The 12,729-nt window shown below is 36.2% G+C and overlaps 1 protein-coding gene across 1 annotated transcript in view; it reads right to left on the reverse strand.

The window, feature by feature from the left end:
• Nucleotides 1-12,729, reverse strand: part of MTAP (methylthioadenosine phosphorylase) — a 94,212-nt gene that overhangs the window by 16,758 nt on the left and 64,725 nt on the right. The window lies entirely within an intron of this gene.

The following is a 12,729-nucleotide window of genomic DNA, read 5'->3' on the forward strand; positions in this document are numbered from 1 at the left end:
GAAAAAAGATAATCAAGATTCAGGAAAATGGTAAAACACAATCCAAGGAAACTAAGAATTATAATAAAATGATACAGGAGCTGAAAGGAAAAATGCCAGTAAAAAAAAAAGAACCTACCAGATCTGACAGAGCTGAAAAACACACTACAAGAATTTCACAATGCAATTGCAAGTATTAACAGTGGAACAGAACAAACTGAGGAAAGAATCACGAAATTGAAGACTGGCTCTCTGAAATCAGATAGACAAAAAAAAGGGAAAATAATGAAAAGGAATGAAGAAAACTTCTGAGAAATGTGGGATTATATGAAGAGGCCAAATCTATGAATCACTGGCATCCCTGAAAGAGATGAGGAGAAAGTAAACAACTTGGAAAACATATTTCAGGATATCATCCATGAAAACTTCCCCAATCCTGCTAGACAGGACAATAGTCAAATTCAGGAAATACATAAAACCCCTGCAAGATTTTCCACAAGAAGATCATCTTGAAGACACATAATCCTCAGATTTTCCATGACCGAAATGAATGAAAGAATGTTAAAGGAAGCTAGAGAGAAAAGGAAGGTAACTTCAAAGGGAGCCTCATCAGGTTAACAGTGACCTCTCAGCTGAAACCCTAGAAACCAGAAGAGATTGGGGGCCTATATTCAACATTCAAAGAAAAAATCTTCAACTAAGAATTTCGTATCTAATAAAACTAAGCTTCCTAAACAAAGGAGAAATAAGATGTTACAGATAACAAATGTTGAGGAAGTTGGTTACCAACAGACCTGCCTTACAAGAGATCTTTAAAGAAGCACTAAATATAGAAAAGAAAGACCATTACCAGCCCATACAAAAACACACTCCAGTACACAGACCAATGACACTAAAGCAGTCACACAAGCCGACATAGTAACCAGCTAACAACATTGATACACTGGTGGGAGTATAACTTAATTTAACTATTGTGGGAAGCAGTGTGGTGATTCCTTAAAGGGCTAAAATCTGAATTACCCTTTAACTGAGCAATCTCATTACTAGGTATATACTTAGCGGAACATACATCAATCTACCATAAAGATACATGCAGCGCTATTCACAACAGCAAAGACATGGAATCAACCTAAATGCCCACTAATGATAGAAGGGACAAAGAAAATGTGGTACATATGTACCATGGAATACTATGCAGCCATTAAAAAGAATGAGACCATGTCTTTTGTGGGAACATAGATGGAGCTAGATGCCATTATCCTTAGTAAAAGTAACACAGAAACAGAAAACCAAATACCACATGTTCTCACTTATAACTGGGAGCTAGATGATAAGAACTAACAGACACAAAGAAGACACAACAGACACTGGGGCTTACTTGAGGGTGGAGGGTGGGAGGTGGTGAGGAGCAGTTAAAATAACCATTGGGTACTAGGCTTAGTACCTGGGTGATGAAACTGTGTGACACGGGTTTACCTATATAACAAACCTGTGTACCCAGAACCTAAAAGTTAAAAAAAAATCTGCAACTATTATTGTTGACTTAAATATTTCTCCTCTCATTTATCCCAGTTTTGCTTCATGTATTGTAATGGCTTGCAATTATTTGTATATATGTTTATAACTGTTATATATTCCTCATGGATTGACCCTTTGATCATTATACAGTGCCCCTCTTTGTATCCAGCAACATTTTAAGATTTTTCATTTTTCCTGACACTAGTATCATCACTCTCTTTCTTGTGGTTACTGGTTACATGGTATCTTTCCTTTTTTTTTTTTTTTTAAAAAAAAAAGATACAGGGTCTCATTCTGTCACCCAGGCTGAAATGCGTTAGTGTGATCCTAGCCCACTGAAAGTTCAAACTCATGAACTCAAGCAATTCTCCTATCTCACTCTACCAAGTAGCTAGGACTACAGGCGTGTGCCACCACCTGGCTAATTTTTAAAATCTTTTTGTAGAGATGGGGGTCCCACTAGGTTGATCAGATTGGTCTCAAATTCTTGGTTTCAAATGATCCTCCCACCTCAGCCTACCAAAGTGCTGAGATTACAGGTGTGAGCCACTGCACTTCATTCCTTTAAATCTTTTATTTGGAATCTAAATAAAAGTATGTCTCCTGTATACTACATAGAGTTGGATCTTTTTTTTTTTTAATCCAGTCTGACACACAATGCCTTTTGATTGTTTAATCTGGTCATATTTAATGTTATTACTTATATTTAATTTTTACTTTGTTTTCCATGTATCTTGTGTTTTTGTTCTTTTTTTTCCTCCGTTACTGCTTTGTTTTGCAGTAGTCAATATTATCTAAGTAGCATTTCAATGTCTTTAAATACATATATGTGTGTGTGTGTGTGTAAGTTTCCTTAATGGTTGCTCTAGGGCTTACTATATACATTATAACTTATCAGAATTACCTTCAGATTTATATTAATTCTTGTGAGATTTAGAAACACTATTCTTGTGTAGTTCTATTTCTCTTCTCCTGTTTTGTGTTGTTATACATATTAAATTTTAAATGTTACAAACCCAAAATACACTGCTATAATTATTACTTTATATAATTTAATATCATTAAGGTTGCTGAGAGAACATGTGTATTTATAGATTTTGTTATATTAAATTCATTTACTATTTCTGTTTCTCTTCAATTGTTCTTGTCAATATGTGTTAGCCTGGAGTAATTTTCTTAGCTCAATACAACCTTGCTCCCATCTACCTCCTTTGTGCTGTTATCAGCAAAACGTATTTCATTTATATATGTTAAAAGCCCAGCAATACATTATATACATCTTCTTTTATATAGGTGCCTTCTAACTTGGCTAAGGAAAAAAAATATTCATTTATACTGTCTTTTAACATAACTACCATTACCAGTACACTTTGTTTTTGTGTGTGTGTGGAATTGAATTGCCATCTGGGTCACTCACTTTCAACCTAAAGAGCTTCTTTTAGAATTTCTTGTAAGGAGGGTCTGTCTGTTAGTAACAAATTATCTGTTTACGTTTATCTGGGAATACTTCCAATTTTCTTTTACTTTTGAAACATATGTTTGCTAAATATTGGATTGGTTAAGTTTCTTCCTTTTAGCATTTTGAATAGATTCACACTGCTTCCCGGGCTAGTGTTTCTGCTGAGAAGTCAGCTTTTAACAGTGGTTTTGGCAGGGTTCTTTTTGGCTATCTTTTCCCCTAACCATATCTAGTTGTTAAGCTCCTCTCATTGCTAGATGATTGCTTTGTCACTTCCAACAATCAAACTACCTCACTGAGAGTACACACTGTGTTGCAAATGGAGTCAGTTCAATTTGGAATGAAGAGGTCTCTGATTTGTGGCCTTCATCTCCTTCCAGGCGAGATCTCTGCTGTGGTTTTGAAACTGGGAGCAGGAACAATGACATGCTTCACTCTAAGTGACACTCCCAGTCTTGCCTTGGAACTGAGTGCTCAGTGGGGTGTGGGGGAAGGGAGGAGTAATTTCAGAATTTTTGTAGTTTTTGGCTCACTTATCCTAGCATGGAATTAATGCCTTACAAGCTGAAACCAAAGGTGACTGGGGCCCAGTGCTTTCAGTGGCAGCACATCCAAAGTAGGTCCGTCTCTCCACATAAATGGTACCTGGGTATAAGAAAAGAGTGGTGATTTCACTTGCACTTGCCTGCAATGTAGCCTCAGCAACAGGTGGAGGCGGGATGAGAAATACATCCTGTCCCTTCTGGATTGATAGCCCCTCAACTGGAGCTGAGGGGGATGGAGCTTGTGTTCTTGGCTGTACCAGTCTGAAAGATTCCATCTTGCTGAGTTGGGAGTGAGAAAGGAGGATGGAGATAGTTTAAAATGCTGCAGATTCTCACTGTTCTTACCAAATTTTAGTAAATGTTCTTCAATGTTTCTTAACTTGCTGCATGTCCATGGACCATTTCCAGAGACTTTGAATGGTTGTTTTAAAATAATTTTCACTAGTCTTGCTGGGAACTGAATCCAGTGTTCCTCACATTATCACACTGAAATTCAGAAACATATATGTTTCATTTTCTCTTTTTGGGACATGTATTACCTTTAATAAGATTTATGTCAGAACTTCTGCTACACTTTTTATGTGTTCAGCTCCTTATATTTACCATCTTTTTCTCTGTCCATCCCAGGTTATTTCTTTAGTTTGTTATCCAGCTCTCCAATTTTTTCAACTTTAACATTCAGATTAACCTTCTTTCTCATTTTATTGATATTTTACATTTTTCAGTGCTAGTTTTTCAAAATTTGTCTAGTGTTTAAGATAGGTCTTATGTTTTCCCTTCCTATGGCTTTGTTCCTAATTATGACCTGCATATTTCATGTCTGTGATACATCTATGATATGACATATATGTGATCTGTTCTTAAATACTAATGGATTTTGATTCTTTGTTTACTAAGCTTTTCACTGAATGTGTTAAATTTTATGATTTGTGTATATTTACATGTTTTAATCTTAAAACATAAAGGCTGTCATCTTACATTTTATGTGTTCAAATGAAGGTAACTTTGACTTACAATACTGTTTTTTTGCAACTCATATTAAAATTCAACTCATATAAAAATGGACAGAGGCATTCAAAGTTAATGGCTGCTAACATCAAAGAGAGGAGACATTATTTGCCTACTGATGGAAAACACATTACATTCTCTAAAGCAGCCTTGAAGAAGAAAAAAAAGAATTTGACTAGATTCAATGCATAAACTTAGAGGAAATACAGAAGGAGGTTTTGAATTACACTTGCACTTTGGGGTGCTGTTAAAAGAATCTGGACTTTAGGAAGCTCTCCAGGACAAAAAAACTGGGTTTCTTCAATAAGTGAACTAGAGTGGCAGGGAGGGGGAGGGGAGTTAGTGTGAGAAAAGAGATGGCCTAGAATAAAAGAAACACAAAATATGCATTAACCAACTGCTTTTTATGGACTTTACTTGGATCCTAATTTAAATAAACATCTAAAAAATAGCATTCATATTTTAAATTTTGAATATTCACTAAATATTTTGATATTAAGGAATTTTTATTCATATTTTTATATATGCTAGTGGTATTGTGGTTATCTTAAAAATATTTATACTTTAGAAGTATCATGGAAATATTCATAGATTAAATTATACATGAGAAATGCTTCAAAGTAATATCGGAGGTGAATACTCGGTGGGATTATAGAATAAACAGATTGTCTATGAGGTAATTCTTGAAGTCCAGTGGCAGAGAGGGGCTCATTATATTGCTCTTTGTATTTCTGTATATATTTGAAGTTGACTTTCCTATTATATACTGCCTTAGCCTTGTAATCTTGATTCCTAAAGGGTGGGAATTTGTAAACTAAAGTGAAGGTCAAAGAGAGCAGCTAATGAACACATCATCACATTCCGATGTGTCAAGTTTTTAAGACTGAATCATCTATAAAACTGAGGGCATAGTTGACAACACTATTTCCTGTTAATCTTCCCTAAATGAAATCATCAAATGTTATTTTTTATTCTAAAAACAAAGTGCTCTGCAGCAAAATGCTTATTAAACCAAGAACATGTCTCTTTTTCAGTTATATGCTGAATTCTGAAACATTTTCATATTGATATTTGTACTTTTTCAAAAATAACTTCCTTAGGATCCAGTTAGTATGACTGGTGTTAAACTTCCATGGCTGTTCCTTTTAAATTGCTGATTGAGGTAAAAATGAACACTTTTTAGTGGCTGATGTCTTAGTCCATTTGGGTGGCAATAACAAAATATCTTAGACTGAGTGACTTATAAAATAAATACTAGAAAGTTGTTTCTCACAGTTCTGGAGGGTGGAAGTCCACGGTTAAGGCACCAGAAGATTCAGTATCTAAAGAGGGCCCACTCTACTTCATAGATGGCACCTTCTAGGCGAGTTCTCACATGGCAGAGGGGGAACAAGGCCTTATTTATAGAGAAACTAATCTCATTCATGAAGGAAAATCTATCATGACCTAATCACCTCCAAAGGCTCCACCTCTTGATATGATTGCACTGGAGATTAGATGTCAATATATGGATTTAAGAGGACACAGAAATTCAGACCATAGCAGCTGCTCATTAAGTGCAAATCATGTGCCAGGTCCTCAAAAGTGGCATATAAATTAGTCCACAATTTATAGAAGCCTACAGTCTCAAGAAGACAAACTATACAATAAGAAACAAAGTAAATAACTGTCAAGACAACAGAATTCCCCAAACCAGAAAAGAACATAACAAAGTAACAGACCAAAATCCTTGATGTACATAGATGCAAAAATCCAAACCAAATCCAACAGCACATCAAAAAGATAATACACCACGATCAAGTGGGTTTCATACCAGCAATGTATTCAACAGAATACACTTTATGCAATTTTTTTCCAACTTAAAACACAATATTCAGAATTCCAAATTCCTTCCATCCTAGGTTCTTTTTCAACTTTATTACATCCGGATTAACTCCCACATCTGTTAAGGTAATAAGGGGGCATGAATTAGGAACAGAATAGGAAGAGGGCTCTAGTAACATTAAGAAACCAATGTATCTGTAAACATTCATTCCCTTGGAAAATGTGTACCTTTGTTGTTTCATGCCAGGACACCATGATCCTTACCATGCATGAACTGTTAGAGAGGGCCAGACACCAGACTCACATTCACCACCAAGGGATTTTATCACTCGGACTAGTCATAAAGTATTAAATGTTGAGAAGATCCGATTTGTCTATAGTAATTGTTTACACTTATCTCTCTTTTCTCCTCCAATCTGTCACAGAAAAAAAGGGTAATTAATGCTTGCTCCACACTACATAGAACAGATTATATAGTGTCACATTTTCATAAAGCAGTTTGCTTTTTTCTTTTTTAGCTTGACTATTGGAAGATACTATGCAAAAGGGAAAAATAAGCTTCGTTCTTACTTAGGATTGAGCCCATTAGTGTTAATAAAATGAGTAAAGTTTGTATATAACTCTGATGAGTGACAGTGTATATGTGTAGACAGATGGATATGGGTACCAACCAAATAGACAATGAATGACAATGATGCTTGGGATATAAATGACATCTGATGAATGCCAACTACACAGACACATAGGTCGATAAGGTTGTTCAGGAGGTAGCTTTCCTTTAAAAAGAATAATATTGGTTTTACAATTCAATCAAAAGGTTGAGAACAGATAGTTTTTGCTTGTTATTTTTTTGAGACGGAGTTTTGCTGTTGCCCAGGCTGGAGCACAGTGCCACAATCTCGGCTCACTACAATCTCCCCTCCCATCTCCTGGATTCAAGCTATTCTCCTGCTGAGCTCACCCTCTTGAGTAGCTGGGATTACAGGGTGCCCACCATCATGCCTGGTTAATTTTGTATTTTTAGTAGAGATGAGGTTTCGCCATGTTGGCCAGGCTGGTCAACTCCTAACCTCAAGTGATCTGGCTTTGGCATCCCAAAGTGCTGGGATTACAGGTGTAAGCCATTATGTCCGGCAGAGAGCAGATAGCTTTTAACATCATGGTTAAAATACACAAAAAATTCTTGCCGGCTTCACTGAATTACCTCAGGAAAAACAATCACCAGACGTAAGACTGAACTCAAATATAATTAATAAGTCATCAAGTTTTTATTGAACATCTAATATGCAAGTCATTTTCTTTTCCAGAATTCCTACTCTTCCAGTTTTTACTGTCTGGGAAGGTAGAATTTTACATAGTAAAATCATGTATTACAGACGGCCTATGAGTAATATGAGCTCCAGGTGGCATAGGAGTAAAAAGGAGAAAATATTTGCTGTGGACTGCTCTGACAAGAATTCTGGGAAGAAGCAATTTGAGTTGGAAACAGAAGGATGGCTAAAACTTCTATAGGCAGAAGTTTCATAGATTTATAAATTTAACAAATACATATGTGTACATATAGATACACATAGTATCTCTTAAATGACAGCTACTGTCCAAAGAGTCTGGGGACACAAAAGTAAACAAGATTGATATATAATCCCTGAACCATCTGACAATGAATCAGACTGTTATAACGCAGTGTGACTAGTAATGTAACAGTGTGTTTGGAAAGTGCAGAGAAAGGGCTAATTCAATGAGTCAGATAAAAACCGATGATGGTAGGGCAAAGAAGACAGTCTTCCAAGTGGAGGGGCAACAGTTACAAAAGACCAGAGGCATGGAGGAGCCTGGCCTGCTTGGAGCTGGGGTCAAAGAGTTGTGCTAATATATCACTAGCCAAGTGTAGCTGTTCAACACTTAAAATGTAGCTACTGCAACTGAGCAAATGAAATTAATTTTATTTAGTTTTAATGAAGTTAAATTTAGAAGTTGATAGCCACTTGAATATAACTGGAACAACTCAGGTATGTGAGTCTACTTTTTTAAAGTAAATTTTATGCAGTTTAAACACAGAACATTTGTCATAAAAACTTAGCCTCACAGCGAGGTGCAGTGGGTGATGCCTGTAAGCCTAGCACTTTGGAAGGCCGAGACTGGTGGATCACTTGAGGTCAGAAGTTTGAGACCAGCCTGGCCAACATGGTGAAGCCCCATCCTACTAAAAATACAAACATTAGCTAGGTATGGTAGCAGGCACCTGTAATCCCAGCTACTTGGGAGGCTGAGGTAGGAGAATCGCTTGAACCTGGGGAGTGGCGGTTGCAGTGAGCTGAGATCATGCCACTGTACTCCAGTCTGGGAGAAAGAGTGAGATTCCATCTCAAAAAAAAAAAAAAAAAAGAAAAAAAGAAAAAATTAACCTCTGAATTGAGATGTACTGTTAGTATAAAATATCCAATTCCAAAGGTTTAGTATTTAAAGTAGAATATAAAATTTCATAATTTTTAAATATTACATATCTCCATATTTTGGGTATATTACATTAAGTAAAATATATTACAATTAATTTCAACAGTTTTTTACTTTGTAAATATGGCTTCTGGAAAATTTAAAATTACATGTTGGCTCACATATTTCTATCAGACAGCGCTGATCTAGAGTGCCATGAGGTGTGGGAAGGGAGAAAGAGGCTGAAGTAAGCCAGGACATGCAGGGCTTTGCAAGCCATGTATATTGGAAAGTTGTAGATTCAAGATAGTATTGGCTGGAAGCCTACTAAATGCCAAGCACTAGTCTGGTCATTTGGAATCTCAGTGAATGAGAAGTTTCCTGCTCTCACAGAGGTTCTACATTTTGGAGGAGTTGTGTGTGTTGGGGGTCACAAAACAATTAAGAAATATATACAAATACTAGAGTATGTAGGGAGAAGAGCTATGGAAGGGAAAAAAAAAGCTGTACTGGTAAGAGTCCTTAGGAGTACTTTGGGCATGGAGTGAGGGGTATTATCATCTGTTAAAACAGGATGTTTGGGGTTGACCCACTAAGGTGATTTTGGAGCAAAGATTTGAAGAAGATGCTGTCACGAGGCCAGCATCTGGGGGAGAGTTTTCCAAGTAGAAGGAACACAAACCAAATACTCTAATGTTAAAGGCAGGGGGGCCTGGTATGTTCTGGGGAAAGGGCTGGAGCAGAGTGAGCAAGAGGACAGTGGCAAGAGGATGTCAGAGAGATAGGAGGGCAAGTGCAAATCACATGGGGATTCATAGGCTATCATAAAGACGTGGGATTTTAATAGGAGTGAAGTAGCATTTTAAGCAACTCATTCTGCTTGCTGGGTTGCTTACTTTAGGGAGCAAAAGTAGAAGCAGGACCTGTTAGGAGGTTATTGCAGTATCCAGATGAGATAAGAGTGGCTCAGACTAGGTTAGAAGCAGTAGCTGTAGTGAGGAATAGTCAGTTTCTTGACATATTTGGATGGTAAATATATTTTTCTTGGTTTGAACATGGGTTTTGAAGAGAAGGGTCAAGGAGGACAAGTTTTTAGTCTCAGGAACTAGAAGGATGGAACTGCCAAAGACTGAGATGGAAAAGCAGATGTAGGGGAAATTGAGGAGTGACTGCCAAGGAACAAGTGAAGATGGTGAAGTCCAAAGATTGAGCCCTGGGGCAGGCAACATGAAAAGATCAGGGAGAAGACAAGAAACCAGCAAAGGAGACTAAGAAGCAGCAACCATTGATGAAGGAAGAAAATCAAGAGTGTGGTGTCCTTGGAAGCCAAGTAAAGAAAGGTACTCAACGAGGAGGAAGGGGTCAAGTGTATCAAATGTGGCTGCTAGAAAACGAAATGGGAAGTCTGAAAACTGACAGATTTAGTGAATTGGTGATCTTGAAAATAATCTTGGTGGTGCTGAAGGTGGGGCATTGGCAAAATCTGAAATGAAGAGGACTAAGGAAAGATTGGAGAAGAGGAATTAGAGGCGTGAGAATCAGTAACTCTTCAAGAGATTTTATGCCAATGAAAATCTTAAAAATGAGACAGCACATAGAACTGGGGTCAAGAATTTTAATGGGAGAAATAAAGCATATTTGTGTGCTGAAATAAGTGATTCAACAATGAGAAGAAAAATGAAAGGGGTAGTTATCAGAGTGATGTCCTTACTAGGTGAGAGGTAAGGGGTCTGGTGCATAAGATAATGATTAGGGAGAAACACCTGTGACAGTCATTCTCAAAGTAGACCAGCATCATCTGGAATTTGTTAGAAATGCATATTATGAGGTCCCACCCCAGATGTCCTGAATCAGAAACTTTGGGGGTGGCACCATGCAATCTGTTTTAATAAGCCTTCCAGGTGATGATGATGCATTCTCACGTTTGAGAAGCACTGTCACAGATAGTAACAGGAGGGAAAACAGTTTGGGAGAGAGCAACAGAGGGAGGTCTTAAAAGTGTTCTGTTGATGCTTCAGTTCTGTCCATGAAGAAGGAATTAAAGTCACCTGCTGAAAGTGAAAATGGGGAGATGTTTAACAGAGCTGATGAAGGGTTTTAAGTAGGAAAGAAATGTAATCAGATTTTTATTTATACAAATATTTGTTGAGTTTGTGCTAAATACAAGGAAAAGAGGCTCCTAAATAGATGAGTTTAAAAAAAAACCCCACAACTTCCTGTCTTTACAAAAGCTTACACAATAGTGAGGGAGGTACATATCTGTAAGAGAATGATAGCCCTTAAATAAAGTTCTCATTCTAAGTTTTCTCTTAAATAGTTAGATATGTTCAATCAATTTAACTATTACATATGTGGCATGGTTTTCCCAGTTCCCTCACCCTTCTCTTGGTGCTTTTTAGATAGTCATCCTCCTGAAAGCATTGTGCCCAGAACTAGATACAGTGCCCCAAGCATAACCTATCAAAAGTTAATGCCAAGAATCAGATATTTTATACCATGTTACATGAACTGCTATGAAGTTAGGTCTTCTTTAGTTTCCACTCCTTAAACTACATAAATTAAAGAAACAGTTGCCTGTGGTGAAAAGTTCAACTATAGACAGGTATGAAGTAGACAGTTTAAGTCTCTTGACGCATCCCTCATAAGCTATCAATAAGTTTCTTTCCAGAAACTTTCTGGAAACATAAACATCCTATCTATACATCAACACAAACTTATACTCATTTTACTGTATGTATTTTTGATTTCTACTTTTATCATGAACATTGTTCCATACTGGTGCATAAAAGATATTATTTTTGACAACTGCATATTACTTATTTGAATTGATGTACCTTGGTTTATTTAGAACATCCTACAAGACTGAGAATTTTAGCCATTCCCAAGTAACAAAACAGTTCCAAGATGCACTTATATCTGCAAAATATTTTTAGGTATCAAATGTAACCTGCTGTTCAGCCTTTTTCAATCTTTTTTGGTTAACATTCTGTATATAAACAATTCAGGCTGTCATTGTCTTAAAAAAATGTTTATTTTTATGTTAAAAATGTATATATTTATAAATGTGCCAAAATTAAACAAGCCCCGAGACCTGACAAGACTTACAAGGAAAATCACAGACCAATCTTTCTCATGAGCATAGATGTAAAAATCAAACAAAATATTTGCAAACCAAATCCAGCATCATATAAAAAGGATAACATACCATTACTAAGTAGGGGTTATACCAGAACTACAAGATCAGTAAAGAATCTACATTAAGAAAATAAAAGAGAAAAATCAAGATTCTCTCAATATATCCAGGAAAAAGTATTTGGTGAAATTCAACATCATTCATGACACTCTTGGCAAAATAGGAATAAAAGGGTTCTTCAATCTGATAAAAACATGAAATGGAAAAAACGTATAGATAACATATTTTAATAGTGGAAAAACTAGATGCTGTCTCCTGGTGTTGAGAATAAGATAAGAATAAAGGCTCATCATACCACTTCTATTCAATATTAGGTTGAAGGTCCTAGCCAATACAACAAGGCAAGAAGAAACAAAATGTAAAGACTGGAAAGAAGAAGTAAACTGTAAACTGTTCTTATTCATATGTGACATGATTGTGTACACAAGGTATTCCTAAGGCACTTGCAATAAAATATAAGTAAGAACAACTACTGAACTAAGGGAATTTAATAAGATTACAGAATACAAAATCAATATACAAAAATAAAACATATTTCTGTATACCAGCAATACACTTAAAAATGAAATTAAAGTACCATTTACAATAACATTACCACAAAATATTTAAGAATGCATTTAACAAAAGATATACAAGACTTATTCTCTAAAACTACAAAACATTGCTGAGATAAATTTTAAAAGACCCAAATAAATGAAGAAACATACCACATCCATGGATCGAAAGATTCAGTATTGTCAATTCTTTCCAAATTGACCTAAAAATTCAGT

This window comes from Sapajus apella, unplaced genomic scaffold (assembly GCF_009761245.1).
Source record: "Sapajus apella isolate SASKATOON/1434 unplaced genomic scaffold, GSC_monkey_1.0 scaffold42, whole genome shotgun sequence".
Taxonomy (NCBI): Eukaryota; Metazoa; Chordata; class Mammalia; order Primates; family Cebidae; genus Sapajus; species Sapajus apella.